A 19539-nucleotide genomic window follows, 5' to 3' on the forward strand; every position below is an offset into this window, starting at 1 on the left:
AGTTCAAGACCAGCTTGGCCAACAAGGTGAAACCCCATTTCTACAAAAAATGTAAGAAAATTAGCCAGGCGTGGTGGCATGCACTTGTGGTCCCAGCTACTCAGGAGGCTGAGGTGGGAGGATCACCTGAGCTCAGGAGGTCGAGGCTACAGTGAGCTATGATCATACCAGCTCTGTCTCTAAATAAATAAATAAATAAACAAAAATAAATAAATAAAATAAAATATCCACAGTAAATATAAATATATAGGAAAAACACACCTGAAATTTATATTAGGAGATGGTGAAAAAAGCACTTATATATCAACATGGAAAGTCATGAAAGCTTCGATAAAATGTAGTGACTAAGCTGAAAACCGTCTCCAGGTGGCAAGAGGACAAGGCATCGTTTCTAGCAGGAGGGAATCACGTGCGTTATGTCAGGTGTGTGGGGTACCCTGGAATGGAAAGTAGTTAGAATGACTGGTATATAGGGTCCGAGATAGCACAGACATCGTTAAAGTTATAATATGTGCGGTCTCCTTCATCAAAAGTCATAATATGTGTGGTCTCATTCACCATTCATAGAATTAGTTTTAAAATCTTGGCTAATCTAATAAGAGCAAGATGCCAGTTTGTTTTAATTTGCATTTATCTGATAATCAGTGAGGTGTAATATATATTTTTTTCACTTACTATTTCCTCTCTGCTTAGAATTCTAGTGGGAAATCTCAGGGAAGATCAACCATCACTATCCTTCCCAATCCATTCCACGGGTGTGCAAATCACTGAGCAGTACTACACTCTCACCAAGGTGCCCAGGTACTAGAACCTCAAGTGACATGAGCATCAGGAAGCACACAGTACATCAATGCAGCAACTTGCCAAAAATATTTATCCTCAACCAATCAAGCCCCTAGACCTGTGCTGTTCAAAATGGTGACCATCATACACATGTAGCTACTGAGCACTTGAACTGTGGCTAGTATAACTAAGAAACTGAATTTTACATTTATTTAATTTTAATTAGTTAGTTTTTGTTGTTGTTGTTGTTTTACTGCTTCTTGTGGAGCAGAACTATCCCACAGGCAGTGTGCCCAGAAAGCCTTAATTAGTTTAACTAGCTACGTAAGGCAGCTAGTGGCTGCCATAGTAAACAGTGAAGATACCGAACTTTTCCTTCACTTCAGAAAGTTCTATCGGATGGCACTGTTTTAGACTAAGTTGCTGGATATACAGAGGAAGGGGAAACAAGTTAAAGGAAACCAGGAGGAAACAATCAGACAAAACCAGGATGTGACGCATTTTATAAGACAACTACCCTGCACTCTCCTAAATAGTAGCATGGGGGATAGGCATGTGGAAAGAAGAGAAATATAGTTCTATGATAAAACAGTCTGAGAAAACATACAACCAAAAGTAATATATGAACCTAGGTTAAGGCCTAGTGAGGAAACAAATATAACAAACATTTCATGGTAACTGGGGACATTTGAATATGGAGTCAATATTGAATAATATTATGGAATTATTATAAATTTTCTTAGGTATGACAATGGTTATGTAGGAGACTGGTCTTATTTCAAAAAGATACATGCTACTATGCACAACAGCAAAGACATGGAATCAACCCAGCTGCCCATCAATGGTGGACTGGACAAAGAAAGTGTACATATACACAGTGGAATACTATGTAGCCATAAAAAAGAACAAAATCATGTCCTTTGAAGCAATGTGGTTATAGCTGAAAGCCATTATCCTAAGCAAATCAACACAGAAACAGAAAACGAAATACTGCATGTTCTCACTTATAAGTGGGAGTTAAACACTGAGTACACACACATACAAAGATTGAAACAATAAACACTGGGGCTTCTAAAAGTGGGGTGAGAGGAGGCTGAAAAATGACTCATCAGGTATTATGTTTGCTACTTGGGTGACAGGGTCATTAGAAACCAAAACCTCAGCAACATGTAATATACTCATGTGCACATATATCCCCTAAATCTAAATTTTAAAAGGAAAAAAAAGGAAAGGAAGAGAGGGAGGGTGGGCAAGCACAAAGAAAGAAGGGCCGGGCACAGTAGACCATAATCCCAGCACTCTGGGAAGCCAAGGCATGTGGATCTCTAGAACCCAGGATTTTAAGACCAGCCTGGACAACATGGCGAAACTCTGTCTCTACAAAAAATACAAAAATTAGCTGGCTGTCGTGGCTCATGCCTATAGTCCCAGCTACTCAGGAGGTTAAGATGGGAGAACTGCTTGAGCCTGGGAGGTGGAGGTGACAGTAAGCAGACATTGTGCCACTGTACTCCAGCCTGGGTGACACAGGGAGATCCTGTCACAAAAAAGAAAGAAAGACATACATGCTAAAGAATAGAATTTTGGAGTGATGTGTCACACTATCTACAACTTTACATTCAAATGGAACAGCAAAAAAAAAAAAAAGTAAAAATATAGAAAGAAAAAGCAAGTATGCAAAAGGTCAAAAGATTTATCTAGAAGAAAGTATAGTGTTTGGTTTACTATTTTTGAATTTTTCTTGTATGCTTGAAAATTTTCAGGCTGGGCGTGGTGGCTCAAGCCTGTAATCCCAGCACTTTGGGAGGCCGAGGCGGGTGGATCACAAGGTCAAGAGATTGAGACCATCCTGGTCAACATGGTGAAACCCGTCTCTACTAAAAATACAAAAAATTAGCTGGGCATGGTGGCGCGTGCCTGTAATCCCAGCTACTCAAGTGGCTGAGGTGGGAGAACTGCCTGAACCCAGGAGGCGGAGGTTGCGGTGAGCCGAGATCGTGCCATTGCACTCCAGCCTGGGTAACAAGAGTGAAACTCCATCTCCAAAAAAAAAAAGAAAGAAAAAAGAAAATTTTCTAATTAGCCACGGAATTAGAGTAATATATAATCTTCTTTGCACTTTCTGTCTTTTCATTCTACTAGGAACATGATAGGGTCTCACTTGGTTGCCCAGGACAGAGTACAGTGGCATGATCATAGCTCACTGTATTCTTGAATTCCTGGCCTCAAGTAAGCCTCCTGCCCCCGGCCTCCTAAAGTACTGGGATTACAGGCATAAGCCACTGCACCCAGTATGTCTCCATTTTTCGGGTTAAAACTTTACAAACCACTCTAACGGATATTCTTAGTCAACAGCTCCTATATATTTAAAACTAAAATGGTTACTAACACAAATATGTAATAACATTAAGAATACCACTTTTCATATAGTCAATAGTATCTACTATGAATTTCTAAAAAAACAAAATAACCGAGTCCCTAAAAAGTCAATCATCTTAATGATGACTCTAGAAGTAATCACGGAAATAACCCAGGGGCAGCCATTCACCATTTCGTAACAGTCTTGGAGCAGAGACGCTTCACTGAAAAGAGAGAGAGGCAGTTCTATTAGGAACATGGCTCTGGGGCCAGTGTTGAATTACACTCGGCCACGTGAGCACAGAGCAAAAGCTGAGCAGAGGAATCAACACAACTGCACCTCAGCCAGGCCCTTCACCGGGGTCTATATCTATGCCAAGGTTTGCTTTCATCCCTGAACTGTAAGTGAGACGGAAGGCCCTAAGTTCTCAGCTGCCAGAAACAGGAGATTCAATACCAATTTACTTATGAGCCTGAAAGGTAACGCCAGAGATCTATGGGATTCATTCTGTCTAATGTAAAAAATTACATTCTCTAATGTAAAACTGCGTCACACCACCTTCTACATTAAAATATGATGTGCAAGAAAAAGCAAATAAAAAAAGATTAAAAAAAGAAAAAAAATGAAAAATAAAGAAAAAAATATGATATGCTTTCTCTAATCACTTTATATATAGTCAATTATTTTTTCTTTCTTTCTTTCTTTTTTCAAGAGACAGGGTCTTGACCTGTTGCCTACAGCTTGCTGCAGCCTCAAACTCCTGGGCTTAAGGGATCCTCCCTCCTCAGCTTCCTGAGTAGCTGGAACTATAGGTGCATGCCACCATGTGCAGCCCATTTTTAACATTTTTTTGTAGAGACAAGGTCTCCCTTTGTTGCCTACGCTGGTCTCGAACTCCTGGGCTCAAGCGATCCTCCCACCATGACTTCTCAAAGTGCTGGGATTACAGGCGTGAGCCACTGCATTTAGCCAAAATTCTAAGAATAAGCTTTTAACTTCTTTTGCTATATTTCTTTGTATAAGTTTTCCTAGGAGGGCAGAATAAAAATACTTTCTCGCAGTCAGGTGCAGCGGCTCAAGCCTGTAATCCCAGCATTTTGGGAGGCCGACGTGGGCGGATTGCAAGTTCAGAAGTTCATGACCGACCTGACCAACATGGTGAAACCCGTCTCTACTAAAAATACAAAAATTAGCCAGGTGTGGTGCCACGCGCCTGAAATCCCAGCTACTATGGAGGCTGAAGCAGGAGAATCGCTTGAACCTGGGAGGTGGAGGCTGCAGTGAGCTGACAGTGCACCACTGCGCTCCAGCCTGGGTGACAGTGTGACTCTGTTTCAAAAAAAAAACAACAACAAATTCCTCACACAAAAATATATGTCCATGTTAGGTGAACAAAGGCTTTCCTGAAATTTTTATTATGGAGCCACATTTCCCACTAAATCCTTTAAAAGAATAAATTATCAGAATAAAATTCTCACATATAATGAACTAAGACATGATGATTATTATATATGACAGTGCTGTGAACAAAGGAACTAAAAGTATCTGTCTTCTTACCAAGTAAAAGTAAAAGCACGGTAGTATGACAGACATGGCAGCGCTGACAAATACACAATTTGTCTTAGGGAAAGTAGCATCTACCACATTACCGTCCTTTGGAGCTTCCAGCTCAGGATCTTGAATACAGCTGGTATATAATAAGTATTTATGCTTATTTTCTCTCCAACTTTTTATTTTGACAACTATCAAACATTAGAAAAATTATTTGCCTATTTTAGTACTGATTTTAAAGATAAAGCCATAGGCCAGACGTGTACACTGTAATGAGAAATTCATATTCATGTGATTTAGAATTCTTTAAAAATTAAATAATGGAAATTCAGAAAATGCCATCTAAATAAAGCCTGCTTTTAAAGAAACAGGGCTAACTCATTGTCTCTCCTGATTTATAGCAATTTGCATCTAGATACACTTTCTAATTTTAATATTTTAACAGTAAAATATTCCTAAGGTTAGAAACTTTTATTTGCTTTAGGAGACTAAAAAGCAAAAATTATCTTCTAAGAGATTGGAGTTTATCAATTTACAGTTTAAAATAGTTAAAATCCAGAACACAGCTCATTCAATTAACACATACTTCGGTTGTTTTTCACTATGAGCCTTTCAGTACTACTACTGTTGCTGTCTTTTTAATTCATATGCAGATATTACTCTGACATTTAAAAAAGCCATTTCTTAAAATTAGTTGCCCACATTGAAAGATCAGAAGATCTTACATGAGAATCCAGCGTTCTTTCCTTTTTTATTTTTGAGACTTGCCCTGTCACCCAGGCTGGAGTGCAGTGGTGTCATCTCGGCTAACTACAACCTCTGTCTCCTAAGTTCAAGCAATTCTCCTGCCTCAGTCTCCCGAGTAGCTGGGATTACAGGCACTCACCACCACGCCCAGCTAATTTTCGTTATTTTTAGTAGAGACAGGGTTTCACCATGTTGGCCAGGTCAAACTCCTGACCTCAGGTGATCTACCCACCTTGGTTTCCCAAAGTGCTTGGATTACAGGTGTGAGCCACCGCACCTGGACGAGAATCCAACTTTCAAGCTTCTCTTGAAACATCAGAGGATCTGATCACACGGGGTCTTCCCCCATCCCCAGCTTTATTTGGGTCTAACTGACAAATACCAATTGTAGGCTGGGCGTGGTGGCTCATGCCTATAACCCCAGCACTTTGGGAGGCCGAGGTGGGCAGATCACGAGGTTAGAAGATGGAGACCAACCTGGCTAACAGAGTAAAACCCTGTCTGTACTAAAAATACAGGAAGTCAGCTGGGCGTAGTGGCACACACCTGTAGTCCCAGCTACCTGAGAGGCTGAGGCAGGAGAATCGCTTGAACGCAGGAGGCAGAGGTTGCAGTGAGCCAAGATCACGTCATTATGCTCCAGCCTGGGCAACAGTGAGACACCATCTCAAAAAAATAAAAAATTGTATACATTTATGGTGTACAACATATTTTGATATATGTATATATACTGGGACTTAACTGCCATTAGTGTATTAGTATAACCAAGTCTGATCACTTAATTAAGCTAGTGCCCACTATAGCTTACCTTTTTTGATTAATACATGTTCCTAGTAGAATGAAAAGATGTAAAGTACAAAGAGGATTGTATATTTTCCTAATTAGAACACCTGTATATACTTTTTATTAACAAATAGGAACTTGATCTGTAATCCAGGCTAGAATGCACTGGTGCAACCATGGCTCACTGCAGCCTTGATGTTAGGCTCAAGCAATCAACCCTCCCTCATCAGCCTCCCAAGTAGCCATGACTACAGCTGTACCCACCTTGTCAGAGGTGTACTCACTGTCAACTGCCTGTCCCCTTCCTGACAAGTTTATGAGCTGGAGATCCCTGATCTACAATATTACTTCCTCAAAATTCCCCAAACTGCTTTACTTATGTTGAAATGATCAAAAGTATCCTTAATATATTATTCACAAAATTTTGCTACTAAATGATATATATTTTGTGATTAAAGTTCTGGATTTTTAAAACACATGTTATTTCTCTGATAAATCCTATGAAAACCTACCCTCTCAACTGTCTATTCACAACTGCTCACAGGCTGGGTAAAAGGTACAGATGAAAATATAACACAGTCACACTGTGCCTTCACTTTTTCCCCCACTCCAAACAGAGCCAAACATTTATGAACTAAAAAAGGGATGACAAAGAATATCTTAAATTACTCTCAAGCAGTCACAGACTTTTTAAATGTTCTACTCTTGTATAATATAAAACATAAAATTCTGCTTTCATGTTAGAGACTGTTCTGAGATACCATACGGAGTCTTCTGGTTGCTATGGGGGGTGTGTGTGCGCGTTCGTGCGCGCGTAGGGACAGAATGCATGGTACAGGAATTAGGATAAGAAGATACATATTTTTGGCCGGGCGCGGTGGCTCAAGCCTATAATCCCAGCACTTTGGGAGGCCGAGGCGGGTGGGTCACTAGGTCAATCGAGACCATCCTGGTCAACATAGTGAAACCCCGTCTCTACTAAAAATACAGAAAATTAGCTGGGCATGGTGGCGCATGCCTGTAATCCTAGCTACTCAGGAGGCTGAGGCAGGAGAATTGCCTGAACCCAGGAGGTGGAGGTTTCAGTGAGCTGAGATCGCGCCATTGCACTCCAGCCTGAGTAACAAGAGCGAAACTCCGTCTCAAAAAAAAAAAAAAAACAAAGATATGTATTTTTGAAATAAAGTTCACTATGGCATTTTCCATGTTCTTATTAGAAAAAACAAATGGTGCTGGGCGCGGTGGCTCATGCCTATAATCCTAGTACTTTTGGAGGCCAAGGTAGGCAGATTGATTGAACTAAGGACTGAAGACACCAGTCTGGGCACCATGGTGGAACCCCGTCTCTCCAAAAAATACAAAAATTAGCCAGGTGTGGTGGTGCATGCTTACTTGTAGTCCCAGCTACTCGGGAGGCCAAGGTAGGAGGATCGCTCAAGCTACGGAGGTGGAAGTGGCAGTGAGCTGAGATCGCGCCACTATATTCCAGCCTAAGCAACAGAGCAAGATTGTGTCAAAAAAAAAAAGAAAGAAAGAAAATACAAATGAGATCAAGATGAGTTAAAACAACTTTTTTTGCTTTTTTTTTTTTGAGATGGAGTCTCGCTATGACAGCCAGGCTAGAGTGCAATGGGGTGATCTCGGCTCACTGCAACCTCTGATTCCCAGGTTCAAGTGATTCTCCTGCCTCAGCCTCCCAAGTAGCTGGGACTACAGGCATGCGTTACCATACCCAGCTAATTTTTGTATTTTTATTAGAGACAGGGTTTCACTATATTGGCCACACCTCCCTCAAACTCATAACCTCAAGTGATCTGCCCACCTCAGCCACCTAAAGTGGTGGGATTATAGGTGTCAGCACTGTGCCTGGCCTACTTCTTGATAGACTGCCAAAGACAGATTAACAAGGCCAGACAATCGAGCAGCTCTGAACTCCTGAGGTGCCATTAGGAGGGTAACCTCATTTATTCTGCATTAAGGCATTTAGACTTTCAACCTTTTTTTTTTTAAGTTGTCCATGACCTGCTGGATTTTTCTTTTTTTCTTTTACAAACTTTCTTTAATGCAGGTTAATTAAGTCAAACATGCTGTGCAATTTTTATTTTCTGTATGACACTGTATGTACATAACTTGTACAAAGACTTGAGGGAGGGCAGAAAACCCCCTGAAGATGGGTTGATTAAATGGCAAAGCAATAAATAGGCGGTATGAGCCAGAGGAGTAGCAAAGAAGTACTATTAGGATGTAAGTGACGAAGTCACAGAGAACTAAACACATGTTTTAAAAAAGCAATGGCTAGGCCGGGCGTGGTGGCTCAAACTTGTAATCCCAGCACTTTGGAAGGCCGAGGCGGGTGGATCACGAGGTCAAGAGATCGAGACCATTCTGGTCAACATGGTGAAATCCCGTCTCTACCAAAAATATAAAAAATTAGCTGGGCACGGTGGCGCCTGCCTGTAATCCCAGCTACTCAGGAGGCTGAGGCAGGAGAATTGCCTGAACCCAGGAAGCAGAGGTTGCGGTGAGCCGAGATCGCGCCATTGCACTCCAGCCTGGATAACAAAAGCGAAACTCCGTCTCAAAAAAAAAAAAAAAAAAAAAAAAAAAAAAGCAATGGCTATGTCACAAGCTAACTATCAGGCTGACTACAAGTACAGTTGGCCCCCCGTATTTGTGCACTACACATCAATGAATTCAACCAACTGCAGATTGACAATTAAAAAAAAATTGTATCTGTACTGAACACTGACTTTGTTCCCTTGTATTTCCTAAACAATACAGTATAACTACAGTTGATCCTTGAACAATGCAGGGGTAGGGCGCCAACTCCCACTGAGTCAAAAGTATATCTGTGTATACTTTTTTGTTGTTGTTAACAGACAAACAGGGTCTTGATCTGTCACCCAGGCTGGAATGCACTGGGGCAATCATGGCTCACTGGGATCACTGCAGCCTTGACGCTGGGCTCAAGCAATCCTCCCTCCTAAGCCTCCCAAATAGCTGGGATTACAGGTGTGTGTCAACATGCCCAACTAATTTTTCTTTTTTGGAGAGACAGGGTCTCCCTATGTTGCCCAGGCTGTTCTCAAACTCCTGGCCTCTAGCAATCCTCCTGCCTCAGCCTCCCAAACGTGCAGCAACTACAGGTGTAAGCCACTATGTCCAGTAAATATATAACTTTTGACTCCCCCAAAACTTAACTACTAATAGTATAGTACTGACCAGAAGCCTTACCAATAACAGTTGATTAACATATATTTTATATGTTGTATATATTATTTACTATATTCTTATAATAATAAAGCTGGAAAAAGAAAATGTTATTAAGAAAACCATAAGGAAGAGAAAATATGTTTACTATTAAGTGGAAGTGGAGCCTGGTAAAGGTTTTTATCTTCGTCATCTTCATGTTGAATAGGCTAAGGAAGAAGAGGAAGAAGAGGAGGGATTGCTCTTGCTGTCTCAGGGCCACCTCAGAGGTAAAAGTGAATGAGGTAAAAAAGGAAGCAGGAGAGGCAGGCACACTCAGTGTAATGGTGTAACTTCAGAAGAAAATTCACATATAAGTGGACCCAGACTCATGCAGTTCACAACTCCTTGTTGTTTAAGGGTTTACATAGCATTTACATTGCATGAGGTATTATAAGTAACCTAAAGATGATCTCATGTATATGGGAGGATATGGGTAGGTTATATGCAAATACTTTGTCACTTTATATAAGGGACTTGAGCATCTAAAGATTTTTATATCCGCCAGGGGTCCTGAAGCCAATATCAATGAATGGATACCAAGGAATGGCTATCCTTTAGGCATATAATTTTCACCTGTTTTTTTTTCCAGTAAAAGTTACACCATCTGAGTGTGCCTGCATCTCCTGCTTCTTATTTTACCTCCTTCACTTCTACCTCTGAAGCAGCCCCTGAGACAGTAAGAGCAATCCCTCCTCTTCCTCCTGGCGGATGTTCTGTATTTTTGTGATAATACTCTTGGGATGGCTGAGGTGAGAAGAGGTAAAGGAAATGGGAATGTAAGATAAACAGAAGACAGAACAGTTTCAGACCCAGCTTCTCTTTCTTCCCATCAGTCAAGAGTTTTACCTTTCTCACTGAATTAGCAAAAAAGAATAGCTCTGAGATCATACAAAAGAGGTGCTTTTCTTTACTACAGAGAGACTATCACATGGCTGGCTCACACAGCCTTTGCTGCCCTAGTCTAAAGAGGCACTGTTACTAAAGCTCATGGCAGGCCATGGGAGCAAGCCTGTTCCCCTAACCCTGTAAGGGGTCACTCTAATAGGATTTTAACCACAAGCAACTAAAAAAGATGGAGGCTAATTTGCAAAAGGGAATATTTTAGCCTTCCCCTTAAATGTGGTTGCTAATGGCTCAAACTTAGCTGTTTCTGAAATTCAGCCAATATGCTAAAAATTTTAAGCTAGGCTGCACAAAGTTTTAGAACAGGTGGAGTTTAGTAAGACCTGGGACTGACAATGCCATGACAAACTACTCAATAATCTCAATCCTTTCATGTTTATATAGAAACTTTTTCTAGTAACAAAAGAAACATATGCTCAATGCAGAGAACTTGATAATCTATAAACTAACACAAAGATAACCACTGCAAACATTTTGGTGGACATCGTTCAAGGAGCATAGCATTAGGAGTGTCAAGGGATGAAAGACGTCCTGGACTCAAATCTTACCTTGAGTACACTAGGCTGAACACAACTTGTTGTGGCAAATCACTCAACCTCAGCCTTTTTTCTCCTATAAATTGTAGATAATCCTACTACATACACAGGACCCTTGAAAATCTGCTGTAGATGGTACTTGACCATGGGTTGTCATGCTTTTATAGCATGTGGCTTCACCACTCTGAGCACAGCTAAGAGAATTAAAAATTAGCAACTGATGCAAAGGTAAGGTAGACATTTTCAAAATGGCCAGAAGTTGATGATGTGGCCTGGCAGCTCTGCCCAAAGGGGCATACTATGTGAAGTTGTCACTAGGCAAAACCGATCAGGTCCTCTCTTGGGAAGGCTGAATGTGAGACAGAATCAACAGACAGGTTAAAGTTTTGCATAAGAGAGGAAAAACACAAAACAAAAGCAGTAGGCTAGGAGGCTGAGAAGAGATGAGACAGGCAGGTCCTCCACAGTGGAAGAGAGGGAAGGAGCCACTGGTGTGTGACCAGGCTTCTTGAACAACTCTGCATTTCCACTGTTGTTCCACCTGCTACGAGTGATGCCTGCCTGTGCACTCTGACCTAAGTTTCCAGCTTTGTACAGCCTTGGCTGGGCAGTTGCTGTGACGATGTCATGTTCTTTCTCACTTAACTAAGGCATTTGGAGAATATGTCTATTTCTGACAACCTAAAAGGGCCTGCTGCAGTTGCATTTCTGTAGCTGTTTTCATAGTTAAGCCAATAATTGCAGCATTCTATTAAGCACATGAGATATGTGTTGAGCACTGGAGATTCAACGATGCGCAAGAAAAAATGGGGCCGGGCGCGGTGGCTCATTCCTGTAATCTCAGCACTTTGGGAGGCTGAGGCGTGTGGATCACCTGAGATCAGGAGTTTGAGACCAGCCTGACCAACGTCGTGAAACCCTGTCTCTACTAAAAATACAAAATTAGCCGGGCATGGTGGTGTATGCCTATAATCCCAGCTACTCGGGAGGCTGAGGCAGGAGAATCACTTGAATCCAGGAGGCAAAGGTTTCAGTGAGCCAAGATCCTGCCATTGCACTCCAGCAGGGGTGACGAAAGTGAAACTCTTATCTCAAAAAAGAAAAAATGGGGACCAGGTATAATGGCTCACACCTGTAATCCCAGCACTTTGGGAGCTGAGGCAGGAGGGGCTGGAAGCTAGGAGACTAGCCAGGGCAACATAGCAAGGCCCTGTCTCTAATAAATAATAACAATAAATTAGCCAGGCACGGTGGCATGCACCTGTAGTCCCAGCTACTCAGGGGGCTGAGGCAGGAAGACTGCTGGAGCTCAGGAGTTTGAGGTTACAGTTAGCTACGATCACATCACTGCATTCCAGCCTGGGTGACAGAGCAAGAAACTGTCTCTAAAAAGAAAGAAAGAAAGAATGGTACCTGACTATACAGAGTATAAAGTCTAGCCCAAAAGACAGATAATTAAACAAGCAACATCAATAAAGCATGAACAATACAACAGTGCTGTAAGTACAGACTGCAATGGAAACATACAGCATCAGTGAACCTACTGGGAGGAATCACAAAGATTTCATGAGCAAAGTGACCTTCACGTTGATGCAATAAATTAGCTATGCTGATTCATGGTGTGTGAACTCAATGACCCCCAGCCTTATGAAGTTATGGAGTCATGATGAAGCAAAAGTGAACAGGGTCAGTGTATCCGGTCAGGTCACCTAAGAGGCGTGGTCTCATTTAAAAGGAAAGCTCAGTCTTTTTAGCAGGTAAGCATCTTTCAATTCTAGAAATACTTAGAATTAAATATAAAAATGTTTAAGGTAATTAAAATAATAAGTATTTTATAATTTATAATATTTTAACCTTAAATATTATAATGTTTATTACCACATAATATTTTTGTGTTAAGGAGACTAGACAGATTCTAAGATTTTGAAATGCTTAGAAGAATGTCACCTATTAGGCTGGAAGCCTTTGGCCTCAAATTTTAAAAATATAGTTGAATAATTTATTTCTGGCATGATTTGAAGTCAAAAATCTTAATAAGCTTATATACAGCATGGGAATATTTAAATACTCTAAAACATCTTATTTCTACGTGTAATGTATGAGATTTACAGGAGTTTGTTTAAAAAAAGGTGTTTTCCTGTGTTTTATAAAATTTTATATTTCTTTGAAAAGGCTGTGCTTTGTTTTTCTTTTTGTTTTTTAAGATGGGGTTTTGCTATGTTGCTCTGGCTGGTCTTGAACTCCTGGGCTCAAGTGATTCTCTTGCCTCAGTCTCCCCAGTAGCTGGGACTACAGGCCCACACCACCAGGCCTGGCTGTAAATATTTTTATTATTAATTTTAACTGACACATAGTAATTGCACGTATTTATGGAGTGCAGTCACAATTTGCTACATGTATCTAATATATAATGCTAAATCTGGTCGGGCATAATGTGGCTGTAATCCCAGCACTTTGGGAGGCCAAGGTGGGCAAACAGCTTGAGCCCAGGGGTTTGAGACCAGCCTCAGCAACATGGTGAAATCCTGCCTCTATAAAAATTAGCAGGGCTTGTACCTGGAGCCCCAGCTACTCAGGAGGCTAAGATGGAAGGATCATCTGAGCCCAGGAGACAGAGGCTGCAGTGAGCCATAATTGTGCCATTGCACTCCAGACTGGGTAACAAAGCAAGATTGTCTCAAAACAAACAAATGACAATAAAGCAAGGTAATTAGCATAACCATCATCTCAAATATTTCTTTGTCTTGGGAACATTCAAAATCATTACTTGTAGCTATCTGAAAATACACAATTGTTAGGCCAGGCACAGTGGCTCACCCCTGTAATCCCAGAACTTTGGGAGACCGCAGCGGGCAGATCACCTGAGGTCAGGAGTTCCAGACCAGCTTGGCTAACATGGTGAAACACCGTCTATATTAAAAATACAAAAATCAGCTGGGCACGGTGGTGCTCACCTGTAATCCCAGCTATTCAGGAGGCAGGTAGCTTGAACTCCAGAGGTGGAGGTTGCAATGAGCCAAGCACTCCAGCCTGGATGACAGAGTGAGACTCCATCTCAAAAAAAAAAAAAAAGGTTATATACACATTTTTGAGTAGGGTAGAGGAGTCTGGGGGTAGGTGTTGATGCCTCTAATCCCTGCCCTGTTCAATGTATTCATTGGTCATTTTTTGTCTTTTGATAAATGTCTATTCACATCATTTGCCTATTTTAATACTGGATTCTTTTTTTGCAGTTGAGTTCTTTGTATATACTGAATAGTAATCCCTTGTTGAATGAATAGTTTGCATATATCTTCTCCCATTCTGTAGACTGTCTCTTCACTGTTGATTGTTTCCTTTGCAGTGAAGGTTTTTAGTTTGGTACAATCCCATCTGTCTGTATTTGCTTTTGTTATCTGTGCTTTTGAGGTTTTACCTATAAAATCTTTGTCCAGACCAATGTTCTAAAGTGCTTCCCCCTGTGTTTTCTTGTAGTAGTTTTCCACAAGACTTTTTTTTACTGAAGAGCTTTATAAGGCTTTTTTTTTAAGCAGGACAACTGAAATTCTTTAAAAACAAAACATACTAAATTTATAACTGCAATTTGAAAAAACCGAAGGTTTTCAATTAATTGGTGTAGAGGTTATTATCCACAAAACCCTTCAAAAAGTGGCTATTAAAATCTCCTACATTTACAAATAAAAAATCAGATCTGAAAGCATAAACATCTTGAAAACGAAATAAACCTCTAAATAGTGCTTTATTTACAAAGGCTTCCCTTCAAGGATAATAAAAAACATCTATCAGCATTTCAAGTCTCTGATTTCAAGTCTATTCTCTGTTTATAAAACTGGAAAAACCACTTCTTTCATTCTGTTTTGATGGAAGCCACTGAACTGTTTCTGTTTTTGTAATGATATGTTCTCTTATTTTTATTGTTTGTACATTTTATTTATTTGAATACTTACTCTAATGTTCAAAGCAGCTCACAAACATTTCGTTATCCTCTCAATAATGCTGGAATAAAATATGGGATATGATGATATGATTCTCCTCTGACTACAGAAAAAATACTTGCTCAAAGTCAGGAAGGATTCTTTAAGGCTGAGAATGTCAGGCAGAGCTTGCCTGCAGTCAAAGAATCGTATCATCAGATCCCATACTTTATTCCAGTATTATTGACAGAATAAAGTTTCAAGATCAGGATTCCTTCGAGAGGAGCTACTAGGTAAGATACTAAGCATATGAGGAGTGTAGTTTAATTATCTGTGCTGCATCTTTCACTTCCTTGCTTCATGAGCACTTGATTCCTATTTCATGCTATTCTCCCTTTTACCTACAGAAGGATAGTATGCAATTTTCAGGAAACAAAAGGTAAGCACAGTAACCTATATCCTTCCTACTCCCTCAATGCATTTTCTGTTGTAAACATCTGGTTTTCTACATCTTAGCTGCACTTGTATAATCCAGGAATAACTCAACTGTAACACTCAAAAACAGAACAGCAACAGTGACAACAAATAAGGTCAGCTTTCCTGAATCAGACAGCAAATCCAAATGTGCTCTACAAAAGTAGAACTGCCAGAGATATTCCAACCACAACTCCCAAAGCCAAGTATCAAGTCTTTGCACAAGGTCTTTGAACTTTTTCCTCTCTCTCTACTCTATAATCATCACTCAATTTCAGGTCTTGTAACAATCTGTCTGAATCCACAACTGCATGGCCAGTCTCAAACACCATTTTTGCCTTAAGCACCTTAGAAGCTACAGAGGCCAACTGGATTTAAATCTGAATTATTCAGTTTAGGGCCACCAACTGGCCCTACCACACTTATTTGAACAGTCAAACTTTGAGTTCCTACAGAAAGAGCCAGGCAAAGGTTCTGGTGCTCTTAGGCCTAGGGGTGCAAAGTACAAAATCCTACCTGCCCTTCAGGACGTGTCTACATCCTTCTAATTCCCCATTAACACAGGTCCAACAGTAAAGTGGGAACCCAATTCTGCTTCACAGTAAAGAAAAGCTCACCAGCTACTTCATCCCTCCTCTATCTAATCTCCCTTATGTGGGGATATCATATATAAGACCACCATTACACTACCTACTGCATCCCCAAAGTCCCTCCAAAATGGGACAATCTTAAATGAGCAGGTCTATAACCATCCAGACATTCTCCTAGGAGCCAATCTTTGTGCCAGAGTTGGCTGGTTACTCTGCCAACAAGTCCCCTAGCATGCTATACAAACTGTTCCCTCAAAGTTTAATTTTCAAATTATAGTTTCCTATTAAATCTGTATTCTCAGTGAGATGTTAAGCTCATGTGATGATGGCAAAACCCAAATTTCTGTATCCTCAACTTGTGGCCCGGTGTTTTGTGCAAGATAGATGGGCACTCGGTATTTTTTGAATAGACAGATAACATTAAATCAGTAAACAGCTATGAGGAAGGTGCAGATTCTGAACTGGATTCTGCCACAGCTTCACTTTCCCACAGAATCAGATCTGCCTGATTAAACTACTGACACACTGTAGATCAGACAGCTCTCTCATGGGCCACTGGACACTCTTCCTTAGAGGGGAATGCTTTGCAAAGACATCTCAATTCCTTGATGGGTTAGCCCAGCCAAGCAGAAGAGAAAGTCAGATGCAACTAAAGCAACTGTTATCATTCACAGGGAATCTGGATGGGTCAAGATTCTTAATTGCAGACAACAGAATCCAACCCGATTAGTTTAAGAGAGTGATTTATTAAGGGATACAAACAGTTTACAGAATCACTAGGAGAACTCAAGAAACACAGGCCAAGGTTCCAAGAACAATTCTCAAAACCACATTGCAGAACTGGACTGCCAAGGGAGTTGCTACTTCTGGGATGGATCAGGAAGCTGCCAAATAAAAGCCACCAGCCAAATCAGGAAGTTGACACTATGACTGCCAATGCCAAAGCCGTATCTCCTTTGTCTAAACGTGTGCCACCAAAACAGATGGGCCTGCTGCTCTCAGAACATGCCCTCCTTGTGACTAAAGCAATCTTGTATAAGTGCTTTGTATTGGGGATATCTGAGTACCATCAAGGAGACTTAGTTGCATTCCTTACATGAGTCTAGGAAAAGTGCTTTTTAGCTTTCCAGTCTCTCCATGTGAGAAGAGTATTGGAAGGGGTGTGGAGACCGCCAAACCACAGTCTAACCCTCAAAGAGCATTTCGCTCCACAGCTCCATCAGGAGGAATTTTCAGAACACTCATTGGTAAGACTTCAATACTCTAATGCAGTAAGCTCTCAAAATCACCCAAGGTCCTGTTAGAATCAGATTCTGATACAGTATACCTGGGTTGGGGTCAGAGATTTTCCATTTCTAACAAGCCTGGCTGATGCTGATGTTGCTGGTGCACCAACCACATTGTGAGTAGCAAGAGCTTAAAACAGGGATTACCTATGGTTCACGAGAGTTTTTAGAGATAAGGCTTCACTGGAACACAGGCCCATATGGTTACGTGTTGTACCGTTTATGGCTACTTTTGTCCTACAATGGTAGAGTTAAATAGTTGTGACAGAAACTGTATGGCCTGTATAATAAATTTTTCTCACTCTAAAATTATATATTATTTATCCATTGTTTTTTAGAGTAAACATATGTTAACACATTCCAATCTAAATTAAATTTCTAACAAAATAAACATTTTATCTTCTCTTATTGGCCATGCTTTTCAATTGCTTTAAATTAAAGTCTAAGAGGTTTCTCAAAGCCAAATCCTAGATGGCGAAGGCTCTAGTAGTTTAAACACAGAACTGACATTCCCTTTGCCAGGAAGTTTAATCATAAGCATGCAAAGCAACTCTGGAACACTGACATAAAGAGTCTGCTGGGGGACTTTCTGGGGAGAGTTTCTTTTCTCTCAAATAAAGAGAAACCCAGGAGGTAAAACTGTGTGTCCTGCATTTGAAAAGAATGTGTAAGGATAGAGCTGTGAGAGCCATCTTGTCACCACAAGGAGACAAGCCCGCAAACAAAAGTAAATGTACCCTATACACTGCTTATGCTTAAACTTATATTTAGAATAATCTTACCCTTGGAATATCCAAGGAATTATTTCCTCATTTCTGAATTCCTATACTTACAATGGCTTATATCACTCTCATTGTAGTATCTGTCTTATACCCATAACTTGATTATTCTCTCTGAAGGCAAAAATCACCTTTCCCATCAAAGAGCATGGTGTCACCACAAGAGGCTATGGCTCAACTTAAACATATGCAAGTAAACTGGGGCAATAAAGCTTATACAACTGAGTTATGAGTCCTAAATGAGATAACAAGCAAAGCAGAGCATGCTGTCACAAGAGGCTATGGTTCAACGTAAATAAGCTATGATTAAACTTCCTGGCAAAGGGAATGTCAGTTCCATGTTTAAACTACTTTCCTGGCAAAGGGAATGTCAGTTCCATGTTTAAACTACTAGAGCCTTCACCATCTAGGATATGACTTTGAGAAACCTCTTAGACTTTAATTAAAAGTAATTGAAAAGCATGGCCAATAAGAGAGGATTAAATGTTTGTTAGAAATTTAACTTATATTGGAATGTGCCAATATATATTTACTCCAAAAAAGAACGGATATATAATATATAATTTCCGAGTGAGAAAAAATTTATGATACAGCCCATATAGTCTCTGTCACAATGTACAAAGGATGGCAGAATAGAAAGAAAGGAAGCACCTGGGCTCTAAATACTGCTGCGTCAGCGAACCTGGGACTTCTTGTTATGTGATATAAACCTGTTCCCAAACAGTAACTGGCATAATATTATTTTCAGCTGCACACATCCTAACTGGTAGCGTGATACATAATTCACAAAGGACATTCACACTCACATTCTCATTTGAACCTCATATTCCCCTCCACTCCCTCCATGATGGAGTAAACAGGAAGATAAATCAAATGAAGGACAAAAGGTCTAGGGTGTTTAAGGTTATTTTCTCACAGGTCACACAGCTATTAACTGACACTAATAGAAACCAGGGTTCCTGAGTCAATGTTGTTTTCACTACACCCCCTCCCTCTTGACTCCATTTGGTTCTACCCGGGTTAGTCTTCCACTGTAAGAATGCGTTCTCACATCCTCTTCTCAATGTTTATCACTTTCTACACTCTCATAATTTCCATCTAGGGTATTTCTTCAGCATCTGCATTGTTCCAACTACTGTTCCATCTATCAAAGAAACATGTATTAATTACTTTCTGTTCACCTAGCTGTGTACTAGGCAAGTAAAATAGGTATTTTTGATGGGAAACATGATTTTTGCCCTCAGAGAGAATAATCTAGTTATGGGTAGAAGACAGATGTTACAATGAGAGTGAAATAAGCCAATGTAAGTGTAGGAATTCAGAGCAAGGAAAGAATTCCTTGGATATTCCAAGATTATTCTAATAGCCCTTCACCAAAAGCTGGATCCAAAAGAAACACAGGAATTAGACTTGTATTTTTCGTAAGTGCTTTTTTGTATGTTCTTAGAATCAATCTTAAATTCCCTCTAGAACAAGGAAATGGATTTCAAAAGCACTACCTATGTGGCCAGGGTGAGTAAACTGGGGCAATAAAGCTTATACAACCAAGTTAGGAGCCCTAAATGAGATAACAAGAGCGGAG

The 19539-nt window shown here is 40.4% G+C and overlaps 1 protein-coding gene and 1 long non-coding RNA gene across 2 annotated transcripts in view; both read right to left on the reverse strand.

Moving 5' to 3' along the window:
• Positions 1-19195, reverse strand: part of LOC128931749 (uncharacterized) — a 30899-nt gene extending 11704 nt beyond the window's left edge. Inside the window, exon 1 of the long non-coding RNA XR_008480622.2 lies at positions 262-19195. This is a non-coding gene — a long non-coding RNA (uncharacterized LOC128931749). The remainder of the gene's footprint in view (positions 1-261) is intronic.
• NUDT3 (nudix hydrolase 3) overlaps positions 1-19539 on the reverse strand; it is a 129592-nt gene that overhangs the window by 49075 nt on the left and 60978 nt on the right. The window lies entirely within an intron of this gene.

This window comes from Callithrix jacchus, chromosome 4, assembly GCF_049354715.1.
Source record: "Callithrix jacchus isolate 240 chromosome 4, calJac240_pri, whole genome shotgun sequence".
NCBI lineage: Eukaryota > Metazoa > Chordata > Mammalia > Primates > Cebidae > Callithrix > Callithrix jacchus.